At 33.1% G+C, this 27,776-nt stretch overlaps 1 protein-coding gene across 5 annotated transcripts in view; it reads right to left on the bottom strand.

The window, feature by feature from the left end:
* The window catches only part of LOC105219617 (homeotic protein antennapedia), a 159,039-nt gene that overhangs the window by 91,125 nt on the left and 40,138 nt on the right, over window positions 1-27,776 (bottom strand). For 4 of the 5 annotated variants that reach the window (XM_054235945.1, XM_054235937.1, XM_054235935.1 and 1 more), the window contains one exon: window positions 17,702-17,766. The gene's annotated coding sequence lies outside the window, so the exon portion shown is untranslated. Of the gene's footprint in view, window positions 1-3,862; window positions 5,223-17,701; window positions 17,767-27,776 lie in introns of those variants that run through there. The other variant, XM_054235958.1, reaches the window with a different exon arrangement.

Below are 27,776 nucleotides of genomic sequence, written 5' to 3'. Positions count from 1 at the left end.
CTTGACTTCCACCGCTTTGTTGTTCTTCAAACGGGTAATTGCTATTCGAATTTCTTCATGGTCGGGTAATGGAACATCTATTCCATCGTAATCGATTAGGGAAACTGGTTCACCATCTCCTGGTGTTGTAGTTTCTCTGCCATTCAGCAGGTCGGGAAGTGTTCCCTCCATAATCCCAGTATTCCTTGGACATCGGTTACCAGATTGCCACCTTGCTCTTTACATGAGTATGCTCCGGTCTTGAAACCTTCGTTAAGTCGCTCTCGCATTTCGGTCTCTTACTTTTTTGTGGGCAAATGCGTCTCGCTTCCCTCTTCAGCTCTCGGTATCTATCCCATTGGTTCATAATGTTATTTATTATAAAGTGAAGAAATCAGATGATATATGGGAAGTAGGCGTGGTTCTGAATTGATTTCGCCTATTTATTTTCTAACCATACAATTAGGATGCCAAGAAAATGCTATGAACCGAATTTCGTTGAAATTAGTCGAGTCGTTTCTGAGATATGGTTTTTAACCCATTAGTGGGCCGAGCCACTCACATTTAAAACTTTGTTTAAAGATTTGAGTGCATCGATTCTGTGTCATGTTTACCATTAAGTTTAAGGCTCTTGATGTATTTCTTACTGAATTAAAGCACGTTTAGTAGTTTACAACATAACATTTGTATGGGACGTAGTATTCCATTTTTAAACTGTATAAGGATTTCGCTTATATAAACTACTATATTTGCAAGATGTTGCCAGAGTATAAACATGTTGAGGTTTTTAACAATTTTAACTTCAATATAAATATTTGTAAAGTTGTTTATTCGAAAACTAGAGTCCCATTTGAAAAATGGTTTGTTTAAGCAGAAGATCCGTCACTTAAAATATATATCAACATTGTTAAAAAGTTTCAATGTTACCGAAGTAGTATATACATTTATATAATAGTTAGTAAATATTTATATTATTATTTGTGAACTCTCTTTATGGTTGCAGCACAAAAAAAAACTTTAATATTGCATGATTATCGTAAACCATACCTTGAACTATGCTCGGCTTTGGCTGAATTATCTACGTAAATCTTACTACAAAGTCTTTTTTAAAACTTCGTGGTCGCATTGTTTCAGGCTGTTTAGATTCAGCAACATTAATGCGGCTCATCGCCGTTCAACTATGGCCAAGTCATCTACGATGTAATAAATTAAGGCTGAATGTTGATATTGTAAAAAGGGATTGGTTCAGTGGATTGAGTCATCAGTAAAGTTTTAAAGCAAGTACAAATTCAATAGTTATCTAATTGGATGCATTAAGATTTTATTCGCCAAATGGAAGAACCTCCTTGCTTTAATCTGCATGAAAACAGCTGATGGTTATTTTTAAATGAGTGTATATATGCAGATACATATTAATGTGTTAATTTTTATAATATGTCAATCGCATGATTTCGTCATTCGATTTCAGCTATGGAATATACTTGTTCCCTTGTTATACTATATAAATTAGTTACGCATAGACGATACAAATCATTGTTGCTTGTACAAGGACTAAATCGCCCATTTCGTTTGCATTGGAAATTAAGTTGTGATACATGTTACGAGCTGTAATTATTACCCTAGAGCTAAGGGCGCAATGTATATCGACCCTTGGCTGGATGTCAGGTACATTCTATTGAAGCCGTATTTTAAGAAGCACACGCGCTTGCGTAAACGCACTACTAATATGATTGCATCATGTTTATTTGACTTGTTGTAAGTCAGCGGAGCGCCTACACATCTAGTAGGCAGGTGATCGTAGTTGCAGTGTAGCGGTCGATGTATAAACCTTGATTACGATGTTTTATTCCGTTGCTTTGATTTCGCTCGCGGCCAATTTGTATAAATTTCTGCAACGTCGAGACTTGAAATTTTGCTCATGATGAAACAATTACAGCGAAGCAGCCAGTAATGGCTGAGTGGCAGTAACACAAACAAGGTGATGTGGTTTATGGCACATGCATACCCGGCTTACCCACAGAACTCAGTTGAAATCAGTGTAGTTAATCGCGAATGGTTGATCAATTGAAGTACTTTTGGTTGTCCACAATTTGGCCTGGTTGCGCCAATTTATTATTCCTGTAAATTGATTTTTATCTACGCTTAATCGATTGTTGATCCCACTGCATTGCTAGTACGTGTACCCACCGAACGCTCATAGCCACACTCAAGAAATATATATACACACGTGTACGTGCACATATTATATACTTATGTACATATGTATATGCATGCGTGCTTGCACATCCAGCTGAACAGCTTGCATCTGTGCAAGTTCATTTGTATGTTTTAAGTGTGCATATTCAGTGGTTTAAAAAAATAATTTATGTTAGTTCACACGTTGTTTTGCACGTAATTTATTATCGTCATTTTCTCGTCTACTGCCAGTAACTGCAGACAAACAATCCTGCGCACGTAGAGTGTAATTATCTAGTTATGTTTTGGTTTATTGTGACCTTGAGGCGATTCAGACATTTTCACCTAAAAGTGCGAAGGTGATTTAGAATAGTAGTACATTCTTGGCATAATTTAAAGTTCCGAAAATGAGTCTATAACGTTGACAAATAATAAAAAATGCAATGATTAGCATCACTTCGCACAAACCAACACCTAACTTAGCAAGAATAAGATAAGATAAGTTAATATATATTTAAAGTCATAACATAATTTCGAACCCGAAATTACCACCTTAAAATATTTAGGCTTATACACAATATTTTAACTCAACAACAACAGTACAACAATGCAACTAATCCTGTTACTGTTCGAATTAGAACTATGTATTGAAATACAGCTATAGCCTTTTTTAATACATAGGAGACTAGGACAAGATGTTGACCTGTTTCACTTGACTGACGTTTAATGAACGACGACAAGGCGGCCGCTTGTTATTTGGGTTCTTGAAATCAGTGTTTATCAGGAATGTGCTGGAAATCGCGCGATTTCATTTTGATACCCAAATTGCAAATCGCACGAATTGATTTGAAATGTGATGAAATTCACTTGATTTTGTTCTAGTTCGAACTTAAATTCGGATTTTGTGTGAATATGAGTGTTTTTATTTGTTTTCACTTATTAAATATGCCGAAATGATTGAAAAAATATTGAGAAAGTTGCCCGACGCATTTTAAAAGATCGCTCAAATCGTTTAGATATTCCAGAGTCAATGTAATATGTATGTACATATATACGTATAGGCTGAATACCCAATGATATGAAATCTGATTATTTACAGATTCATTTCGGTCTACAGGATAAATAAAGAATCATTTCAAAATATTATTAGCAATATAAACCCATTAATGAAGCCAACGGACTATAGCTATGCTAAAATTGCGGTGAGAAGGAAGGGTGATTTCCGAGATCCAGGGCTTCCAGAACGTGTGTGTAGTGTTTTCCACAACATATGTATGAAGCTTTTATAATTTAGATTTTGTCATGGAACATCTTGATGGAAAAAATATTCAAGATGAACCATCGCCATTAGAAGCCGCATTCTGATTCGGTAAAAATAAGGAAACAAATTGCAAATAATTTAATGCGAACAATTTAAGGTTAAGTATGTTTTATGTATTAAATATAACTAATAAACTATAAAAACCTAACTAACTAACTTCAAAACTAAATCATCAAATATATGATTTGTATGCACACGGCTGACCGATTTCAATTCGGAAAAAATATGACGATTTCGATTTCTGGCACATGTTAAATCGTTACGATTTGATGTTCGAATACGAAAATGGAACAGTGCAATTCAGCACATGGGATCACGCTTTCGTTTACAATTTTATCCGAAAACGAATTGCCTGTATATTTTTATATAATTGAGTCATAAACTTACCTAAGTTTCCACACAGTTACTATCAATATGCGAATAATTCATACGAAATATAAACCTAATAATCATGAATGAGTTGATGAATGTTAGTAAATTCAGATTCTTTATTTCACACAAAATATCTTAGGAAGATCAGGCAGCCGCTTACGGTTTTTAGTAGTGTTAAGAAAATTTAAATGATTTCAAACCGAAGCAATTTTAATTAAATACAAAACTTTATATATAATTTAGCACGCAATCCTCGATAATTAATAAATGGCAAATGACACGATGTGGCGGGTGGTTGACAACATCAAATTTTCCTTTCCTTGTTATTTATAGAATTTTTTTCGTTTGGTTCTCAGACGTATTTTACATTTTATCTTCAAAAAAATTCTGACAGGGAACAAAAATGGCTTAACGAGGGTTAATGGGGACATGTTCGTGTTTGACACCGCAAATTATCGAAACGCAAATTCCGCCGATTCTTAGATACGTTAATGAAAAACATTTTACACCGCCTGTTATGTCATGATTCCGCAAAGAATCTAGCTGCTGCCAATTGAACGATTAACCGACGGCACTACAATTCTACTCTGTTTTTTATGGATTCACATTGGGTACTTTGCTTTTGATTAAATTATATCTATTTCTTTGCACTTATTAAATTGTAAAATAAACTCTAATTCTTTTTTCATTTATTTATTTATTTTTTGAATTATCGACTGTTTTTATGGGATCTTTAGCTTTCTTTTGCATCCGCGACACAACACTCGCTCCAGAGGGGCCAAAGCGCTCAACTACCAATTCAAAGCGAATATTTATTGTTCACTTTTAAAAGCAGCTCATTTTATTTTCGCTGTTGTAGGATATTTTATGTGGTTATTTCGTTTTCATGACAAATCGAGCAGATACAGATACAGATTCTGTTCGCAGTATTCTACAAAATATTATACGTACCTACATACATATAAAAGCAAACACAATTGGGGATAAGAAGTCAAGGGCGTATATTCAGGTTTCCTCTTAACATATGCATACATATACAACACTGCAGTGAGTGAGTGTTTCCTTAACAGTTCTATAGCAGTTTTATGAGCAATAATTAAAATTGCCGAGTCTCTTCCTTTGCAAAACATCCCTAATTTACGAGTATAAGCAAAGAGAACAATTTAGAGAGATATTGCAGAGAGATAATTTCTCTTCGTTGGCTTTTGATTCCTTCTTTACAGAAGAAAGTCGAATTTTTTGATAAGGCGATATAAACACAGGTCTTCATAGCTAAATTTCCGAAATATCATAATAAAATGTAAAGAAATTATTTTTTTTTTATAAATAACATGGAGTTTCATGCCTTAGTGCTTTATAATGTTTTCTCTATTAATTCTATTTTAAATTTAACACTGTATTACTGGCATGACCCACAATAGGGCACAGTTACATTTCTTTTAAAACTTAATGGTTTCGTTTTCTAAAGTGCTTGATATCTCCGAAACAAATATCTTGATTAATCAGTTAAATACAATAAACCTGCAGATTGGAATGGGGCTGTAGAGTCTCTAGCATTTAATCTGCTTTTGTATAGAACTTTAATAAGTTTCAACGAAATTGTTGATAGGTTGTCCCTCCTTATTTTTAGATGTCATATAAGGAATTGCCTCTTAAACTGTTATACCCATCCTTTATGAGAATATAAAAACCATATCCTGTATTATATAAAAATGTATTCGAATATTATTTCCCACTTTCCAAGCGTAATATATTCTGTAGCAAAAATTATTATAATTTTATCTTTAGCACATCATTTTATTGCGAGTAAATTTCGCGCCTTCGCTAAATGTTGAATTCTCTCAATGCGCATGCCGTTTGAGAAATTCATAGTGCTCTCATTTGGCAGTTACTTAACGAGTAATAAAAACCTTAAATGTCGTATTTAAACTGTTGATTTCAAAACAATAGAAGACAATGAACATTTCTTAATCATTGGTGAGCACGAGTTAAGCAAGAAGAGATTTCATCAAATATTTTGACGTATGTCTCGAATATCATTTACGTATATATATTTATGTCAAATACTAAAATCTTAAACTAAACTATAAATGGTTACACATCTAAAAATTGCGAAGAAATGTGAATATTAGATTCACTTGTCACACTGTTTCATCGAGTTGATTTTGTGACCTGTTAAGGGATGTTGCGTGCAGGTTAACTTGCTTGCTTTCCACACAAAGTGACTGAGCACTCCGGTGGCGGCATCTACGCAGCCTTTGACCGTGAGCATCACCACTGTCATTATTGGCTTAAGATGGAAAGCGAGCTTCACACCGGGATGCCGCGAGTAGACAGACAAAGAGATAAAGATCACGAGTATAATTTGAAATTGAATTTTTTGCCGCTATGAATATTTTCTTCGCAAACAGGGCGATGACGACGAGACAACGCAAACTCAAAAGTGAAGGACGTCGAATTAAAAGGACACTTTTAGAAGGTGAGAAAAAACATTTTAGGGCGGGTAGCAATCACTTGCTATAAGCGATGGAAAATATGATTTATGTGCTGTTGATGGCAGAGCTGATAGTAACTCATAGCCCTGTTCCCTGTTCGGTAGAGGTGCACTTTGTTTTTGTTTTTATATTATCAATTGACTTTCTATGAAAATTCACCCCGAATGTTTCGTTTTCTGAAGTTTTTAAGCTTAATAAACAATTAATTGTATTAAAATATAAAAAACAAACTAAAGCTAAAGCTTTAGTGGAATAGAAAAGCCAATTTGAATTCAGAAAATTTTAAAGTTTGTTTTAAAAAAAATTTACTACATATTACACTCATGCACAATGTATACTAAAGATGTACAAGAACATTACAAACAACATCAGGATAACAACAGTCGGTTGTCTGTAGTAAAAGATTACTTTTACAGTTACGCGGCCCAACCGATCTGCTTCAAATTTTTACTAGATCTTCTTAGATGTATTCCTCAGGTGTTAAACGATGATATATTATAATTTTGTAACAATTTGGAATTTTGGAATTTTGGAAATTTTCGTTATTCCTTCGTTCAATACCTACATTAACCTATCCATTAAAAAATGTACCATTTTTTTAATACAGATAATCTAAACCGCTTAAAGGATGCTCACCGATAAGCGGCTTTTTTGGTGGCCATTCGCGACATTATTTACAGAAGCGGTGCACATTCATTCACTTGTAATTAAAGCTGTTTCTAAATATAATATAATCATTAAAAAACATTTTTAACATTTGCATGAATAGCATACATTGTTTGGCTAAAATTATTAGTTTTCAAAACAAAATTGAAAATTCTTAAGAATTTTTGAAAACTGCGGTATGGAAAGGCTGTGACGAACAAGTCGAAATGAGATAATATCTGAATTATTGTCTAAAAATGCTAACTCCGAGTTGTTGTTATACTATTCGAGATGGACATAAAGTTATTTATCTAATCTTAACTTCCTTTTACCAGTCCAAAATTGGGCTGCAACCACACCTACTTCCTATCGGGTATCGTCAATCTATATGATTTCTTAACAAACATAAGATTACCTGATAATAATATGCTCTAGTGCTAAAAGTGGATAAAATTGGGTGAATATATAATACAAATTTTATTATTTTAATTCGTCTTTATAAAAAACAAGGAAATATAAAAGTTTAATTTTTATATGTTTCAATTAATTAAAGGACATAAGAGCATAAATACATATAATCATTCAACACTGATTGATTTATTAACCTTTATTGTAAATGCTTGGACGTCTCCAACAAGTGGACCATAAAATTAAACAGCATTTTCCAATAGTATTGACAAACAAACAGTCAAACAGTTAGCCCAATTTACAAAATGCAAACGTTAGGAATATTAGGCATACTGCCATTGCCAAGCCCACCCAAAAATTTGTCTTTGGTTCGTCGAAGAAACAGTAAAACGAAAGGCGATCGATGTACATGCATGTGTATGTATGTGCGGTGTGTCTCATTGAACCATTTGACACATTAACAAAAATGCTGAAATTAGCAAGTAGGTACTTTAAGGAAGTTGAATATGTTTATCATATTAATTACAATAAAATAGAATTGCACCGTATGTTTAAAACTGTACAGGAAAAAGGGAAAAAGTAATGCACGGTTTCTCATTTGAATGTATTCATTTTTGGGGATATTAAAAATATCCTATTATTTGGAATGATTGGAATTTTTCTTTTTGCTGTTTGTTGGGTTAAATTTTGTTTGGTATGTTAAACGTATATGTGATAAATCAAGGTCAATTGTCGCAAGAAAATTGGATAAATTAAAAATACGCGAAATACTATCGGAAAGAATTCAAATAAAGCATTACTAGCCTTAAATCGAAAAAAGTTATTTACTTCAAGAAAGCAATGCTGATGGCGTGGTTAATGGTAATGATTGTGTATCAATGCGAAAATATTTTAATATGAGTAAATATCGTAAATGATTTAGAATAGAATCACATATTCGTCATATATATGGTATAAAGTCCATTGAAAGTTGGAAACCCTAATATTAGGTTAGAACCACCGAGGTCCTCATGTTCGATATATGGGGTCTTGAAAACCTATGGTCAGATTTCGGCGATTTTTAGAAAAGGGCTGCCACACTATAAATGCAGTATTTATGCAAAGTTCTGTTCCGATATCTTCAATAGTGCTTACTTTATATATTGTAAAGTAAACTATTCAGGTCGACTTTAAAGTTCTGGTATATAGGAAGTAGGCGTGGTTGTAAACCGATTTGGCCTATTTTCACAACATATCATTGGGATGCAAGGAAAATATTACAAACCAAGTTTAATTGATATTGGTCGAATAGTTTCGGAGTTATGGTTTTTGACCCATAAGTGGGCAGAGCCACACCCACTTAAAATTTTGTATACCATTTTGGGTGGAACCTTTCTGTACCTTCTTTATAATGATATTTAAGGTTTCTGGTGTTTTCCCTTACTGAATTAAGCATTTTTAGTAGTTTTCAACACAAACTTTGTATGGGAGGTGAGCGTGGTTATAATGTGATTTCCTCCATTTTTTGTCTGTAAAAGGTAGTACCTAAAAGAAACGATTCTAGAAAGTTGGGTTTATAAAGCTTAAGTAGTTTACCATTTCTCCAAATAATTACATCCACATATGTATGCCCCTTTATAGTGCGATCCTTTGTACCAAATTTTATTTCCATTACATTATTTATGGCTTAGTTATGGCACTTTATGTGTTTTCGGTTTTCGCCATTTTGTGGGCGTGGTCCGATTTTGCCCATCGAAAGCAACCTTCCTATGGTCCTATGAAAGAAGTGTGCCAAGTTTCATCAATATATCTTAATTTTTACTCAAGTTACAGCTTGCACAGACGGACAGACAGACATCCGGATTTGAACTCCACTCTTCACCCCGATCACTTTGGTATATATAACCCTATATCTAACTCGTTTAATTTTGGGTGTTACAAACAACCGTTATGTGAACAAAACTATAATACTCTCTTAGCAACTTTGTTGCGAGAGTATAAAAATACAATTTTAATATATTTATATATCAAAATCTTCAAAGTACTACTGAGAAAAAATTTTGGGGAGGGCCATTATTCGTTCAGCACATCTAGTTATTCAACTGCTTTCTTAAAGAAATCTACAATTTCACTTTTACTTTAGACACGTTGTACAACTTTTATGTTCTCTTCACCAGTATTATTATTATTTTGCAATTGCGTGAGGCCAAATCGTTTTAAAAATTGCATAATATGATAAGGTTTTATCATACATTAACATAGTTCGATCGCATACCCGATTTAGAGCATTCCATTCATTCGCATACTGTTGCATTATATTCATTATGCGGTGCTTTTTTGACTGAGGAGGAGATAACTGTGATTATTACTGATCCTTTGAGCATTTTTAGCATAAACTCTGCGAAATTTGTGATGGCTGTAGAAAGCTGCATAAAGCAGGTTGGCAAATGTATTATGGGTGATGAGGTAGATATGCAAACAATTGGAAGAAGGTACGGTAAAAATGTATGCGCTATTTCCGCGAGAAAAGCAACCACAGCTTAATAACGGGGTACCCAATACCAGTTTATTGGTATGTGTATATTTGACATTTTACTTGTACAGTACAGGGTGATTTTCGCTTCCTTGAAACTTTCTTCATGTTCTTGATGTTAGTTGTGCGCCACCCTTTTTGCGCCATTTCTGATTCTCCCACTTTGAGAAAATTATCTGAGTGGGGGTACAAACTTATATTTGAACGACAGATACTAAAGTATATACATATACACTAGGGCGGATCGATTTGTATGGGTGAAAAAAAAAACCAACAAAGCGGCTAGCAAAGAGCGACTTTAGATTTAGAGGTCATACTTATTAAATTGTACTCAAAAAACTATACTTTCATAAGAAGCGATCCGGAAAATTGTGCTTGGTTTCTTCGATTATAACGAAAGTTTGTGCTTCAATATATGCATATTTTTTTTAAATATATATATATATATTTTTTTTTAATTCTAAAATTGTGGAAAATACGGTGGATGGAAAATAAAATTTTATTATTAAGTTTTCAAAAAATTAAATGTTTTTGTGGTGACATTGTTTTTTTTTTACTGATGACTGGGAATATTTCTAGTTTTAGTTTTTTTAGGTTTTAGTTTTTTTTGGATTCCATGCGTGGCGTTGTAGTACGACTTTCTATAGTTACGGCCATGATATCGTCTCTATTCTTTGCAATAGCGCGTCGGGAAACTGTTGTCAGAAGCTGTGCACAACACTCAGTTTCTGGGTATGACATGGAATCCCTGGGTCAGGAAGCGACGGATCATCAGACTCAATAAACTGCAACAAGTGTTCGGATGGAATGTTTGCTGAGAATGGAGACTCATCATCTAGGTCAACCAGATCAAAGTAGTCTGAGCATGCAAAATTTATTGCAAAATTATTGCATTAATTGCATGACATGCTGTTATTTTTAAAACTATAGATTTTTGAGTACAATTTAATAACTATGACCTCAAAATCTAAAGTCGCTCTGCGCGAACTGGGAATTAATTTTAGACCCATGGTTTCTTGGCAAAACTTTCTTAGAATTCTCTGTAGTTTTCGCTTTTGCTAGCCACTTTATGCGAAAAAATTCGACCCGCCCTAATATGCACATATGTGTTTGTAATTTCGAATGAAAGGGAGTGATAACAGAAGGTCGCAGAGGAGAAACTACGAATAATTATGGTTGGCAGGGTTGTGAAACACCAAACGCCTTCAAAGGATAAGACAAGCAGAACTGACGTTCAAAGTTTTTTTTACTTGCATTTAGTTTGTAAATTACACACAATTTTTACATCACTTTATCGAATTTAACTAAGTGAATGGTAGCAAATTTAGTTTGTGTGTGAGATATTTAATCTTCAAAAATTTCCAGTACTTCTAGAACATATCTTCTTCTGTACATATAAATGTAAGTAATTTTGGGTAAATAATCAGTAATCTGTAAATGTTTTCTATAAAGTCAAGCGAAATCTTGGAATAGTATATATTCGTCAGTTGAAAGATTTCAACGATTTTTTGTACCAAAGCACATTATACTAAAACATTAATAAATACTCTCACATAGTTATAGACATATGTACGTAGCGAATATACCTGAAGCGAGGGAAAGCCATCTACCGATTGCATACATTTTTCATATTATCCACTACATCATAATAAAAATATTATGCTCGCAGAATTTTACTTACTGCAAATTCAAATACGATAATATATTTTTCTTAAAAATCCAACAAGTAGGATGGGAATTATTTATACTCGTATAAGAATAACTATTTTTATAAGGTCATACGTATACTCTCGCAGCATATAATGCCGTTAACCGAAAAGCAAAAGTTCTTCAATATATATCGGATAACAACAATTTAGATTTTCGTTATTAGTGGACTTAATGGCAAATAATTTATAACTAACACAGATGACAACATAAGACAATGGTTGTATTATTGGAATGCAATAATTAAATGCAATCTTATAAATTCTTCATTTGATAAATATAGAGAATATATTGTAAGTTGTTGGAGGTGATATCTTCAATAATACCGAAGTACAATAAAAAAGCTATTTGTTCTTTCTCAGCAATGTGTATACATATGTATGTACATTTTCTCATATGTAAGTATATATTTACCCGTGAATTTGTTTCCCCTTCTGTGAGTGGAAACTATATTCTTGTTTTAAAATAAAATATGGTCCCAATGCTCATCAGTTAACGAAAACAATATAGAAGCGACACGGCGTCAGCAATGTCTCGCAGATGCAACGAAACGTAAATGATTTCTAGTGAGACGAAATTTTTTCCATTTTTTTCTTTGTTGTCTCGGATCGCTGCGGTAGTTGTTTGTAGTGTTCTCATAAGTGTACATTGTATTTAATTTGAACTATTTAAATATGTACAAGAAAGTCCCCCTTTGCCTTTGAACATCCGTTTACGCTTTATTTTAAGCAGAGTTACTAAAATTACTATAAACAGAAAAACAGAAAAAATCTCCTTCCTCACATTTAATTACCAATTAACAGTTTGTTAACTTTGGTGTTTTTATTCATTCTGTGTCATACAAATTAATGTTGTGGTAGCACACATACAAGCGAACCGTTAAAACAAGCTTACAACTATCAAACTACTATAAAAAAAGCAAGCAACTTTGCTCTGCGGTCAAGTAGAACATTTTCTGCCCTACAACGGCTTCAAGTTTGCGTTTTCTAGCATAGAAAATTAAAATGAAAATTACTGAAGCAAATAACCTTTTGTTGCCTTGCACTGGTTTCCCTCGACCGTTAATTTCTCTTCCGCTTCGCTATCTTGGTTGTCGAACAAAAAATTTACATAATTCTGCGGCGATATTTACATAAAGTCGAAGAGTGCTCACTATAAAAAAACGAAATTAAAAATCTGTATGATAATGTTATTGTATTCTAGTGGAATATCTGACCATAAAGCATTCAAAACCATTTTACAATTTCATATATAATAAATAATAATACATGCATACATACATATGGTTGATAAGCGTAAAATTTTAAAGTTTCCAGCCCAGTTTATAACTTTATGGAATATAAATTATTATAACATTTTTTATGAAACCGTATAATATCCCACTAAACTATATTAAAATATAGTTGAATAAACATAGTTGAATAGTTTTAATAAACAGTTATTTTATTACTATGTGAGCCTTAGTTTATTCTGCCGGATAAAAATAATAATATTACTATTAAGTCGTCCTTCGTACCGCAAATACCTAAAAGCACTCGTAGCATAAAAACTAAAAACTTAATAATCACCATCTGCCGTCGGCAGGTGAACAACAATTCAACCAAATAATATTTTATCTTCAGTAGGAGTGGCGATGACATTCATCCTCTTCCATCTCTCTACTTGAACGAAGTGAAAAAAATGAATAATGGCTGCTGGTGCCGCTGGGCGACCTCCATAAAACACATGTCTTCCGACTCACATTGATCGACTCATAACCACATGCGCTTACATATAACTTCACTAGTAATTCAAACGAACACACACACACTCAAATATTCATTCAGAAACGCAGCAGCAACTATATTAAGGGAAAGAGGAAAGAGAAAGACCGACAATTGGCACAATGCAAGTAAACTGCCGACGGCATGGATGTCCGTCTGCCGTTTGCCGTTTGGAGCTCACTGTTTGCTGGATATATTTCAACTAAACGACAGTTTACTGAAAGCACAACATGGACTAAATTTTAAAAGAGAAGAGAAGCGTACCGCACTGTGACTCTCTTTATTTTAGTGATTAATAGATACGGTATACAAGGTGTCCTTGTCTTTTGAACACTACGTGGCTGCATCGTTCTCTGTCTTTTCAAATGTGTGATGGTTTGTAGGAAATCAGCTGTTTCCAGCCTGATAAAATTCTCATAGGAAATGTATTAAGTCTGTATATGAACTGCTGGCAGTTGATGGCTTTTTGGGAGAGGAAGAATGCTCACAGCTAGCGAAAGTAAAGAAATGGAAAACTAGCAGAAATTAGCAAATAGGCATCAGTGCTGCGTTTGGCAATTACGTCGTATGACATAATATATGTACATATGTCCAAATTCTAATTAGTTTTAACATTCACAATTCGGGTTTTCATCGTTATTTAATGAATAGTTATATGTATATAGTTAATGTTAATAAAAAAATATTTTTCATTTTTCTAATAATCTATCTAATCTATCTTGAGCATTTAGCTCAAAGCAACCCTGATTTACACATTCATTCAACATTCATTACACTTTCATGCGATCGCTGACGCTCTCTTCTGCTAGTTTCTGCAAAATTTTTTTTTTTAGAAAAGATACGCTTTTTCATCAGAAAACTTGACAATTTATCACTTACCAACAGTTAATATAAAGACTAATTCTCTCTCATTCCTTAGTTGAGTGCTGCCACTTGGATTTTATTATATCAAAATGGTCCATCAAAGAGTATTTAGGAATTAGCATTAGAAATACATTGAGAATACTTGGCACATGAAAATGTATGTATGAAAAATAAAATTGATATTAAGTGGAAATCCTATTCATTTATACTGTTTTTGTTATTATTTATTAATTAATATCTAATGTGCTAATTACAATATGTTGTGCAGAGGTGTGAGTTATACATATAATAAATTAACAAAATAACATATGAGAACTATGCACAATTTTGTTACATAATAAAAATTCCAATATACAATTTTGCCAAAATCTAAAAACATTTCCCTCTTTAATTCTTGTAAATTGCCAGAGTATAACTTAGTTTTTCTTTAAATGCTTCGTAGTAGCTTAGTACTGTTATATTTGACAAACAGTTATATGTCTTTTGAATAACAAATTATCTTACATAAAGAACCCTAGAATTTTAGTCGACCTTCACCTCCAATGAACAGCTGTTAAATTTTATAATGTTGACAAGTTGAAATGATGTTTCTTATATTGTGATCATTCCTGTTAAGATTCTCAAATCCTTGTGCGAACGACTAAAGTGGAGAATAATAACATGCTTATGCAATTTTACAGTTGCTTTTAACGTGAGTTTTCTCAAAAATTGTACGCATCTGTGCATTTGACCGAATATAGGGTGTTTGAGATTTTCGTATTTAGCTAACCGGAAATGGGGAAGTTTCGTTGAAGTTTTAAGATTTAAATAAATTAATATATATTTCCATTTATCAAACATTTAAATGAATGGCGATTGTATGAACAAAAAGTGGACAAAATATCCAAATATTATTATCGCAAATCTGAAAATATAAATTAGAATGTTTACAGATTAAATGTTAACTGAACTTCATCGAGAGTTAGTAATGTCACAAATGTTACTAACTAAATAGAGTGTAATTAATTTTTGAAATAAAAATTTAAGTCTTATACATATAACTAGTATCTATGTAAACTAAATAATTGAGATCTCATATAACGGAATATACAAATAAAGCTAAGAATTGTTTAAAAAATGTGTTTTTATATTTGAACTTTCCTTTTACTTTAGAACTCTAAAACCAAAAAAGATAATAATAATTTAAAATTAGTTATTCTGAAAACACAACAAACAAAGTTAATTTAGGTGTAATAAATAGTAGTAAATATTAATTGATGTTAGAGATTAGGGGTGATCAGTGAGATACATATACATATGTGCAGCCTACATTGTACATTGTAGTTTTGAGAGCTTTATACGTAAAAAAACTATGAATCAAATTGCAAAGTTCGATAAGTATTCACATTTTTCTATAAAGCGAATCATAGCGATTTAATAAGAACAGTACATTAGGCAGATGCTTCCAGAACGAGAGTCATTCAGCTGTCAGCATTCCCAACATCGACATCAGTGTACAGCAGGCATGTTGTTCATCGAAACAACGAATTTGCATGCGCCGGAATTGTGTCCTTAGTGTTGTTATTAGTATTTTTTATGTTCAGTAAAGACTGGGAACAGAAAAATGAAGCAGATGCGGCCAAGATACATTAAGTTACGTTGCAACGTGCGTTTTGCTTATCCTGTCTACCAGTTGAAAAAGCGCTACTTAACTTTAGCGTGCGTGACTACGGCAAACACCAAAACATTGCTCATAGTTCGGACTCTGCCGCTTCGAGTATGGAGAGCGAAGAGTTAGAGGAAACAATCACAATGGTCGGCGTGTATGTTGCGCATGTGCGCGTTCATTATCTTGACGATTCATTTGAATGCGCACGCACCTCTCTTTTTTTACCACCTTTAAAACGCACTTTAGTCAACATATTTGTCTACCTTGTTACAGGTAAACTCTGTACCGGCAAATATTTATATGTTAAGTTTATACCATAACGGTCATAACCTAATTTCGACCAGTTGGTATAAACTTAGATAAAGCAGAAATGCTACAGAATACAGAATCATATTTTTTGATAATCTCACCTTGAACCTCAATAATAAATTTCGTTAATAACCGTCATGACTGATCTTTATAACCGATATCTTAAATATGTATTCATTCCGTCGTTTTACAAGCACAACGCTGAGAGAGCTAAGGGCTATCCCGACTGGAAGAAGTGCATAAGTCCATAATATCAAATGGGAACTATTTTGAAAGAATTTTTTTTTTTCAAAAACGAAAATTTCGAAATTATATTTCGAACACACCTCGTATACCCATAGACATAAGATTAGAACCTATATTTGTCCTAACTTCTCCTCACCTAAAAATTTTCAACTTGTATGGATATTATATGGAACTCAGTAAAGTGTTGAAATAATACCAATTCGGTTTTGTTGCTGCTGCAAGAAATTGTTCTACATATAAAGGGTTATTTATGTTTATGTGGCCGTAAGTGTCTTTAGCACATTGGAGTTACATATACATACTTTTGTATGAACGAATGTATGTATATGTATTTTGCATGTTTAATCATATAGTGTGTTTGTTGTGTTTCAACTTACAGATTCGAAGGCAATGCAGGCAATACCATGACATTTGCGTTTCATGTTCGCTGCGCTGATCTTGCCCCTCGGTGTTCAAAAAAAAAATAAATTAATGTTTTCCATTCGTTCGTCTCTTGTTGGTATTGTTTGTTTTTGTTTTACGAATTGCTATTCGTTGGTGTTTGTAATGTTGTATATGATTGTGGCTCGATCGTTTTGTCGTCATTTATGTACTGCAAAGCGCACATCTACAAAAATACGGAGTATGAATATATGTATGTACCAGTAAGCTGTCTACGTCTCGCAGTGCTATTAGGTATGCAATTTTAACATCTTATTTGAATTATACTTAAAACGAAAGCGTTTAGTGCAGCAATCGCTTGTTTACTGTCAATTGAATTGTCAATTGGTTCGATGACAAGCGCAGGCACAGTAACAGAACAAGCGCATCCAATTTTTAGCGGCCAGACGCCAACCTTACGTTGCGCCTGCGAATGTCGGTAATGGACGACTGAAGGTTGTTTCCTTGTCAGACGTTACAAGGTGTGCGCATGCGCGTAAATGAAAAATTTTTCTTTGACTTTGCAATCATTATGGAATATTGTAATTTGACATAATGTTAATTCTTTGGCATTAAAAAGGTGTTTAGGTATTTGGAAATTTATTTAATGATATGCGACTTCGTACTAGCGCAAATGCAGTGCGATTTTGTTCGGATAGGAGAGCCCTTAATATATAAAATTACAACGAAAAGTGGCAAATTTATTTAAATATATGTAGATGCGAATTTTTATACCAAGTTACCTCTAATAACCCTAAAATATCAAATGCTATTTTCCTTAAAATCGTTTTAAATTTTGTAGTGTATCTCTGCCGTAAACATGATCACTTAACTCACCTGTGAATTTTATTAAGATATTTGAAAATCATGAGCTCCAATTATTCAATTTCTGCGGAATAATTCTGAAATTAAAAAAAAGTTAAAAACATTAGAAATCACGTGTTAAATGGTGTTTTTTCAATGTTTAGTTGTAATGATTATTTCAATGTAATAAAAGAAGATTTATTGAAAAAAATTCGCACAAGCTTTACTCAAAATAGATTTGATCTTTAACGCCATCTGCTGTTCGCTAGCCGAGATATACAAGAATGTGGCGTATCTTTGCATCTAAACGTATATATATATTTTCTCACTATGTGTGGCAACGATTGCGTCCTGATAGATACACAGATAAAGAATTATATGCGCAAGGCCGTCAACCACATTGTGTGTACTAATTTATTACTTGAAACTTACAGTAGACCCTTGACAATCGGGACAGATTAAATAAAATTTTTATTGTGATAATGAAGTTGTCCCAATTATCGATAATTGTCATAAATGGAAAAATATTGTCCATTTTTGTTAAATTTCTTCCTCTGCATACTGAATAGGGATACAAACGATGTATCAATGTTTTTGAATCTTAATTTCAGCGATGTTTTATGTCAATTTTTTTAACCCGAAAGCGTATATTTGGAAACGCTTTGCCACTAGCATTCGTTTTGTAGATAATTCAATTCTGGGGTTGACTCTTGGGTGAGACCCGAGATTCTAATTGGAGTATTTTAAAGATGCCATGGTTAAACATTCTGGCCACTTCAGTCCCGAGTGAACAACAGTTTTCTAAAGCCAGCCCACCTTTCACGAAGAAATTTAAAGTTCTGTTATTTAGTCGAAAGAGAAAAAGTTGTAACAGACACTTAAGTGTAAGACGTAGTAACTACTATATTTCATTTATGTATGCTTCTGCTTCTGTACCCCTTAGCTTTTTATACTAACATTATAATATGTTTAAAAAGTTCAAGAATACATCGATGTTTCGATCCATCGGCCATTAATGATGTTTTTGATTTCGATGCTTTTTGAAGAAACATCGATGTATCACTTCACGATGTTTGCATCCCTTATACTGACGCATAATCTAATATATTATTTTGATATGTTTTACGGGGTATATATTGCCCTGAATAATATTTATGGACTACTCCCCTTTACATTTTAAACTGAAAAGTTCCTGTATCATTCATGAAATATTTTCTCACTTTGACTTAGACCATTTAATGTGGCCTGAAACCTGTTGTTCTAGTGGCTCGTAATTTTTTGTGAGATTCTGGCTTTCAAATTGGGATCTTACACATGTATTTTAATTCTATCTATACTTATATTAACTCATATGCTCATTCTAATCAATTCTAATTGAATTGTCTTATCAGTAACAGAAGAACAGACATAATCATATTCACCATTTGGACTTAAATTTTTTTTTTGATACGGAATTCAGGCTTGGTTGTAGTACAATTGGGGATTATTTACGCCTTAGTATTAAGCATTAGTGGTTTATTAGACAAGTACTTTCTCTTAAAAGTGATCGGTGTATAATCATTGTAAGAATTTTCGACTGATTAACATGGAAGCTTTAATCTATTTGTATTTTATTCGCTGAATTTAAGGATATCATCGTCATCCCACTCATGATCCCCCATATTTCTGATGTTTTGCGCGTAGGGGTTCATAGTGTAATATATTTTAAATATCCACTTTTTATTCGAGCACTAACTGGTTTTAACAGGTAAAAACTTATACATATATTTCACCCAATATACGGAGTACCATCATGCAAACGACAACCTGAACTTGCCTCAATCGCTTTGCAATTTACACCATTTCTACCAGCTTATTTGAAAATTTCCCAGATTTGTTCTTTTACTTTTGTTTGAAGCTAAGACAGTAGAATTCGGTTACCGTTCACGTTGGCAAAACTAATCTTCCAAGTAAAGCCAATGGCTGTCTAAATGTCTAAGCTTATCATATTATTGAACGAGCCAGGCGGCTATATAAAACAGCACAATAAAAAAAATACAAAACTGCGAGTATCTGGGAGAATGAACAATTTTTGTTTCATTCATTTCAAGTCCTTATCGGAGTGCCCATTGCTGTTATTTCAATACAGTAATTGTGAAATAGTATTTTCTGCTTCCAAGTTTTTTTCCATTCAACCGAATGCCAACGTTTTCTTTGGCTGTCAACTAAAGCGAACTCGCTAAATAACCAAAAATACAAACAAACAAGATATGGTAAGTACGGTATATGAGCATCTTCTTTGTTCGCAGCCTTTGGCTTTATAAGCGATATCCTCGTTAAGCAGAATATAGAATAGAGGAGCTTTGTTCTTCACACTCGAATTTTTTACAATGAATGAGCTTATCTATACTAGCATGCAGATACACTTAAAAATATGAACCCACATATCGTTTACGGATATTTTTTCGAATACGAAAATAGTTTTTTATTATATTGTATTATATACATATATACATATGTATATGTATACTATTTTTTGCTCAATAGTTGAATAATAGATTTGAATAAACGGAAACAAATTATTTAAAAAAATGAAATAAAAATGTCTAGTTGGGTAGAATGAAGAGTTCATCCGTTATTCATAATATTTAACTTTAATTTATTAACAATATTTTAATTAATTATTACAATTATAAATTTTTATTTTAATTATTATAGAAGCTATTTCAAAAAGTTACTATTTAAAATAAGATAAAATTTATAATTCACCAGTACTCATTGCCTTGAGTGTAGGCTTCCACAAACAATTTAACTTGTTGAGTTTTGCCGCTATTGCTTTTTAAATTTTGCAACTTCCCTCTAAAGTCAGTTGTGTCAATTGCTGCGCCGAAGTCGTCCACTTCGACATCAACAGATTTTACCTTACACCGTCTCGTTTAAGCGGGTAAATGAAAGGATGCCGTTCTCGAATTGGGTGACATATGTATGCAGTTGGTTCGACATCATGTATTCGTACATAATAATGTACATACATACCTACATTTAAGTATCTCTGTTTGCCACTTCACCAATCGGTAGTGTTGAAAAGTGTTAATTGTGAGGTGCAATATAAGAATAATCGACATTGATGTCAGAAAAACTGTCACCAAAAAATAAAAGAATCTTTAGAATGAATACTGCAAAATATAATGCTTAAGATAGTATTTAAAATATAATCATGTTTTGAGTACCCTTGTAAGTTTCTGTGCAAACTTTGTTGATGGATATTTATCTTAAGGTTTTTTTACTTATTTGCCGGTTTATTTGTTTAAGTACCACTAAATATACAAAAACAGCAAAAGTTATTCATTGCCAAAGCTTTGCACTTTTTGCACTAAATTTAAATATAATTCATTTGCTTGGACAGTCGAAAATGGCTATGAAAGCTTTTCCAATTAGAGTGAATTTAATTCTCATCCGAAGTTTTTCAATAACAGCGACCTCTATAGTCATTTCAAACAGGGTGCGGGTAAACGCTTTTAGTTCGGACACACACCGGGCTGTATCATTGTGCTTCCAAGGATGCGCATGTAATGCATAATATGACGTGCAGATAGCGCTCTCAAAGATTTTCAGTTAAGTTGGCAATCCTAGAAAGGATTCATGTCTTGAAGTTCTTAACAGAGACTGGGTAGACTTAATAGGGTATATTTATACATGCATACTTATTTAAATAAACAAATGCTTTTCATTTCTACTTTTATGTAGAAAAGCTGTTTTGAACGTGAGCAAAAGCAATCGCAAATCAAACTTGTAGTCTGTTAATTCTGTCGTGTTAATTTGACATTGTTCACTTGGCTGAAATAAATATTTTTTGGAAGCTTTCCTGGCATACATCCGGGGGGGTTACTGTGTAAGACGTTACTAATAGCAATTCGTTACTAAAGTGAATTGCCTTGCGAAGGGAAATCGGTACTCCGTAAAACTTTCTAATTGTAGAAAAAGTTTTACTGTATTTTCATTCACATATTTTCAAAATAGTTAACATTACTGGCAGATTAAAATGAGAATGCAAACAAATTCAATAATAGAAAAGTCAAAAAAATTAAGGAAGGGCAAAGTTTGGGTGCAACCGAAAATTTTATACTATCATATTATTATCTACTAACAGACCGCTCCGGCTTCGCACGGGTTTAAATAAACATTTCAAAAGTTATAAGTTTTTACACACTTATACACACTCTCCCATACATAAGTATGTACTTTTCCGTTTCATGCGTGGGTTCATTTTAAAAAAGTAAAATGAGGAAAATTCGAAAATGAAATTATATTTTATTTGTAATGAGCTAAAACTTAATTACGACCTCATTTGTATATTTCTAGTAATTTGTTCTACAAGCGCGTACTTGGGAGGTTTTGAAATTTTGTTCGGCAAGCAGCTGCGAGCGCTTGTTATTCGACTCTCTGGCACGCGATTGCGATGCGAAGAGAATGTCTTGTAAGATTTTAAGTTTCAGATTAAGATTCTCCATAATGGAGTCTTTTTAATACCCTCACCTGGGAACTATTTCCAAAAAGTTGAGATTCTAGTTATAAATATAGCCTATACTATTACTCGGGGTGAATGTAGCTTCCAATGGTGAAAGAATTTTTGAAATCGGTACAGTACTTTTTGACTTTATACAAACATACATACAAATCATTCCTCTTTATAATAGTAGAATAGATTGTAAAACTCAGAGACAGGGAAATATTTCAAGATGTTGGTAAAATTTTAAATTAAACCATACTGAAGAATACGATAAGAGATTGTTTTGGATGCTTACATCAATATGATAATTTTTTTTTTATGTTTCATACTTAAAAGTAATAATATTTTTAAATATAACAATACTTTGTTAATTGTTATATTAAGCGTTAACGTCATAAAAGGCCGTTCTCACAATGATTCTTAGATGTACGTACGTATTTAAAAACATTTATCAATCGTAAATTTCTTCTTGAATTACTATTTAATTTCCATGCCGTACTTCTACAATTTGTGAATGTTCTATATCAAGAAGGGACCTAAAAACTGTAAACTAATTTCTAGAAAGTACCAAAAGATTAACCTGTCTCGTCATCCTGGTCCTTTTGATATATATGAACTCGTATAACTCTAAATAATCCGTCTAGTTTTAGGTTTTAAAAAACAACACTATTATACTCTCTGTACAACATGTTGCGAGAGCATAAAAAGTGTACAATATAAACAATCATATGTAACATACATAATTCAAATTGTATTATGTTTTAAATTAATTATTGGAATATGCGAATGGAGCCAAAATGCCAAACGTTGAAGAAAATACAAAACAGTATGATTAGTTTGTAGTTATTAAATATTGAATCTTGTAAGTATGTGTAATTCTTCTAAATCACTATTATAAACAAGTGTTATTTATAGTAAGTACATAAAAATAACTATTAGACTTCAATGTCATTGAAATAAACTTGTTATTATTACATAATATAAAAAGATAATTAAAACACAACACTTTTATTGGTCACACCATTCAACATATAGTATAACTTCATAATATTTGCTTTTTAGCGCCAATGGTGAACTCATATTTTCCGTTTTCTATATTTTTGAAATGTGCTCTGTTAAATACATTATTTTAGTAAATTAAACTACAAATATTCCTTATTAACTTACATTTTTTGTTCATTGCGTTTGCCAGTTTGACATCGAATGAAAAATTCGTAAAACACACGAGTTTGAAACTCGTAAACGCAATACAGAGTACTTTCATTGCGAAGGGGAAAAACAAATGCGTTGAACGAAATTTACGATTCGATTGTCGCATTTACACAGTATCTTTTTTGCGTTTGCGAGTATTTTCACTTGCGCAACGCCCTGAACTCACTGTAATAGTACTTAATTTACAAAAGCTTCGGCTTTCAGAAAATGAATTTGTCACAATAAAACAATAATAAAAGTGAGTTTATCTTCGCCTTTTAAAAGCATTTATACATATTTTTTCCAAAGTACTAAATCTATATCTGTATTACATATTTTTAGAAGGCGATGCCACAATATAAATGTAGTATTTGTGCAAAGTTCTGTTCCGATATCTTCACTAGTTTATATATTGTAAAGTAAACAATCCAGATTGACTGGTTTATAGGAAGTAGGCGTGGTTGTGAACCAATTTGACACAACATATCATTGGGATGCAAGGAAAATATTGCAAACCGAATTTCATTGAAATTGGTCGAGTAGTTTCGGAAATATGGTTTTTGACCCATAAGTGGGCGGAACCACGCCCATTTAAAATTTTTTATACCATTTTGAGTGCAGGTTTTCTCTACCTTTTTATACTCTCGCAAAAAATGTTGCTTAAGAGAGTATTACAGTTTTGTTCACATAACGGTTGTTTGTAACACCCAAAACTAATCGAGTTAGATATAAGGTTATATATACCAAAGTGATCAGGGTGAAGAGTGGAGTTCAAATCCGAATGTCTGTCTGTCCGTCCGTCCGTCCGTCCGTCCGTCCGTCTGTGCAAGCTGTAACTTGAGTAAAAATTAAGATATCTTGATGAAACTTGGCACACTTATTTCTTGGCGCCATAGGAAGGTTGCTTTCGAAAATGAGCAAAATCGGACCACCGCCACGCCCACAAAATGGCGAAAACCGAAAACACATAAAGTGCCATAACTAAGCCATAAATGAAGCTATGGAAATAAAATTTGGTATGAAGGATCGCACTATGAAGGGGCATATGTGGATGTAATTTTTTTGGGGAAGTGGGCGTGGCCCCGCCCCCTACTAAGTTTTTTGTACATATCTCGCAAACCAATAGAGCTATATAAACTTTCTGCAGTCGTTTTTTTAGCCATTTCCTAATACAGTCCAAAAATGAAAGAAATCGGATCATAACCACGCCCACCTCCCATACAAAAGTTAGGTTGAAAATTACTAAAAGTGGGTTAACTCATTAACGAAAAACGTCAGAAATACTAAATTTCAATACTAAATAAAAATCGCCGAAATCGGACCATAGGTTTTTAAAGCCCCATATATCGAACACGAGGACCTCGATGCTTCTAACCTAATATTATGGTTTCCAACTTTCAATGGACTTTATACAATATATATGACGAATATGTGGGTCAAATTGTGTATTATATTATATAAATAAAGTTAAATAAATAAATTGCGAGAGTATAAAATGTTCGGTTACTCCCGAACTTAGCCCTTCCTTACTTGTTTATAATGAAATTTAAGGTTCTGTTGGTTTCCTTACTGAATTAAAGCAGCTTTCAACGTAACCTTTGTATGGGAGGTGGGCGTGGTTATAATCCGATTTCCTCCATTTTTGGACTATATAAGGAAATGCCTGAAAAAATGACTCCTGAGAGTTTCGTTGATATAGCTTCAGTAGTTTACGAGATATATAAAAACTTAACAGGGGCAAATATGCCCCTTTCCAGAACAATCCTGTATACCAAATTTCACTTTCATAGCTATAGCTCTTTATGTGTTTTCGGTTATCGCCATTTTGTGGGCGTGGAAGTGGTCGGATTCCGCCCATCTTCGAACTTAACTTTCATATGGTGCCAGGGAACACGTGTTCCAAGTTTCGTTAAGATATCTTAATTTTTACTCAAGTTACAGCTTGCACGGACGGACAGACAGACAAACGGACAGACGGACGAACGGACGGACGGACAGACAGACATCCGGATTTGAACTTTACACGTCACCCTGATCACTTTGGTATATATAACCTTATATCTAACTCGTTTAGTTTTCGGACTTACAAACAACCGTTATGTGGACAAAACTATAATACTCTCTTTAGCAACATTTGTTGCGAGAGTATAAAAACACAGCTTACATGAATTTTAATCGACGAGTTATAGTAATGAATATCGTGAATGTTTACTAAAACAGACATAAAATCATGTTTTCATGCTGTTGAATTATTAGATATATTGCATGTTAGACGAAATAATCAAAGAACGAGTTATATCAAACTTCGAGACAAATAATATAACTTAACATATGTTTGTAATAAAAGAACATGAACCATAATATCCTAAGAATAGGAATAGGATGTAGGTTGGAATTCCCGTTACTAAAGATCATTTACATATATGTAGGTACATATACATATATATGTATGTATTCATTAAGAAATGTAGAATAAAAGAAGTATGTGTCTATCATGGATTACTCCATATCCATGATAGAAACTTAAAATTAATTTTTGCTATTTTTTGCCATATGCAATCTTCATTGCTATTATGTATCACCGATTTTTCATCTACACCGACGATCTACATCCATTAAATTAACAAAAATTCAACAAAGCGAATGACAGCGAGTCTGATTCTTATCATTCAGTTTCACTCCACGATGCTCAGTGCGGTACATGACGGACATGACCAAGCGTCCATAGTGATTGCCACCTATCCAAAAGCTTCGGCATTCAGTTGAAAGTTATGCTTTGCATCAACGTAGTATCAACAGCTGAAATGATGGCGATGACGCTGTTAAGTTTATTGATGAAAGTGGCATTTGCGGGTTGCAGGCATAGATGGGGCCTAACTGGTCAAAAGAAAAGCAAAACCTTTGTTAAACAACAAAATGAAAACAAATCGGAATGACGCGTCCGAGCATGTAGCCAACGCAAAACCTGACCTTTTAGGATCTGACACATCGTTTATTTTAATTTGCGCGACAAGCAGATTATGCCAAACTACATTATTATTCAAAGCAAGAAAGAATGAATTGAAAAAGTGAACACCGACAAAATTCACATACGAAATTTCAACTTTCAATTAAAATTTCCAGTCACACCGAAAAGCGACCCGAATACTGTTACGTGGTTGCAAATATCTGATATCTCATATTATACCTTGGTCAGTTCTTCTCGCTACATACCCAGAAGTATAGATATATGCATTCCTATACATATTTATAATAAAAAAAAAAACATTCAAATCTCTTATTGCCATTTTTATTGTTGATGTTTTCTTTTTTAATTTCGTCGCGATAGTGTCATAAAATGAATTACAAGTACACTCGATGACTCTGCTGTTACTTTTGTTACCAACGAACACCAGACACATCGCACATCACAAATAAATCAAGTTGTTATGTATGTATATATGTAGGTAGGTAAGCACGAGTTTGGCGCGATGAATGGGTTTGAGTGGTCGGCGTTTGTCAGACGATTCGTAAAGCAGTTCCTCAAAATGCAGAGCTTATTTGACACACTGCACACCTTTACTACTTTATCTGACCACAGGCAATTATTATTGCTGGAGGTGTTTATTGTTTGAAAATAAAAACTAATTTTTATATTTTGTAGTCATCTTGCGGCTAACGCCATTCAAAATTACTAGATTCAGAAGTCACTAGCTTGGCCACTTGGCCGGTTCATTTTAGCTACAAGCAACTGACTCCACAAATTATTTTTCGTTTTTGTGGTATGGTAATCAAATTTGTTTTTTCTTCACGTTCACATGTACATATTAATGCACGAATGTGTTTTTTGCTTACATGTGTAAGTACCTTCAAAGCCATATTTTGTGTTGTCAAATTGTATGTTTTGGCAAAAGTGTCGGCAAAGCCATAAAATTAAAAGGAAATCATTATTTAGTATTTATAGTCTGTAGTAGTAGTAATTCTTTCATTTGTTGTTCATGACATGCACAACGACCAAAGCTTTCCGTTGCTTGAATTACTAATCTCGTTTGTTAGTGAAACAGGATTGAAGAATTGTTTATCTTTTTACAACTTTTTACTACTTCTCATCATGTTTTTTGTGGTATGTGATGTTCTTGTATTCATGTGTGGTCTATTTTATGGTTTATGTTGAAGTTATTTTCCCAGACCGAAGTAACTTTAATTCTTTGCAGCTCCACCTGACTGAACTGAAAGTAATTTTATTTACTAATTTGTTAATATCATACTTTTTAGCTCTTAGTTTAAATATAAATATTGAAAACGATAATATGTTTTCTCATATTTACTTAGATAATTTATAGGAAAGGTCTTAGACATAATTTTAAATAATCCAGTTGTATGGAAGGGAAGATCGTTTATACTTCTGATATTTTTCTACGACGTTTCATAGATCTTTGGTGAGTATTT

This window comes from Zeugodacus cucurbitae, chromosome 2 (genome assembly GCF_028554725.1).
Source record: "Zeugodacus cucurbitae isolate PBARC_wt_2022May chromosome 2, idZeuCucr1.2, whole genome shotgun sequence".
Lineage (NCBI taxonomy): Eukaryota > Metazoa > Arthropoda > Insecta > Diptera > Tephritidae > Zeugodacus > Zeugodacus cucurbitae.
This window is presented reverse-complemented; position numbering and strand designations above follow the sequence as displayed.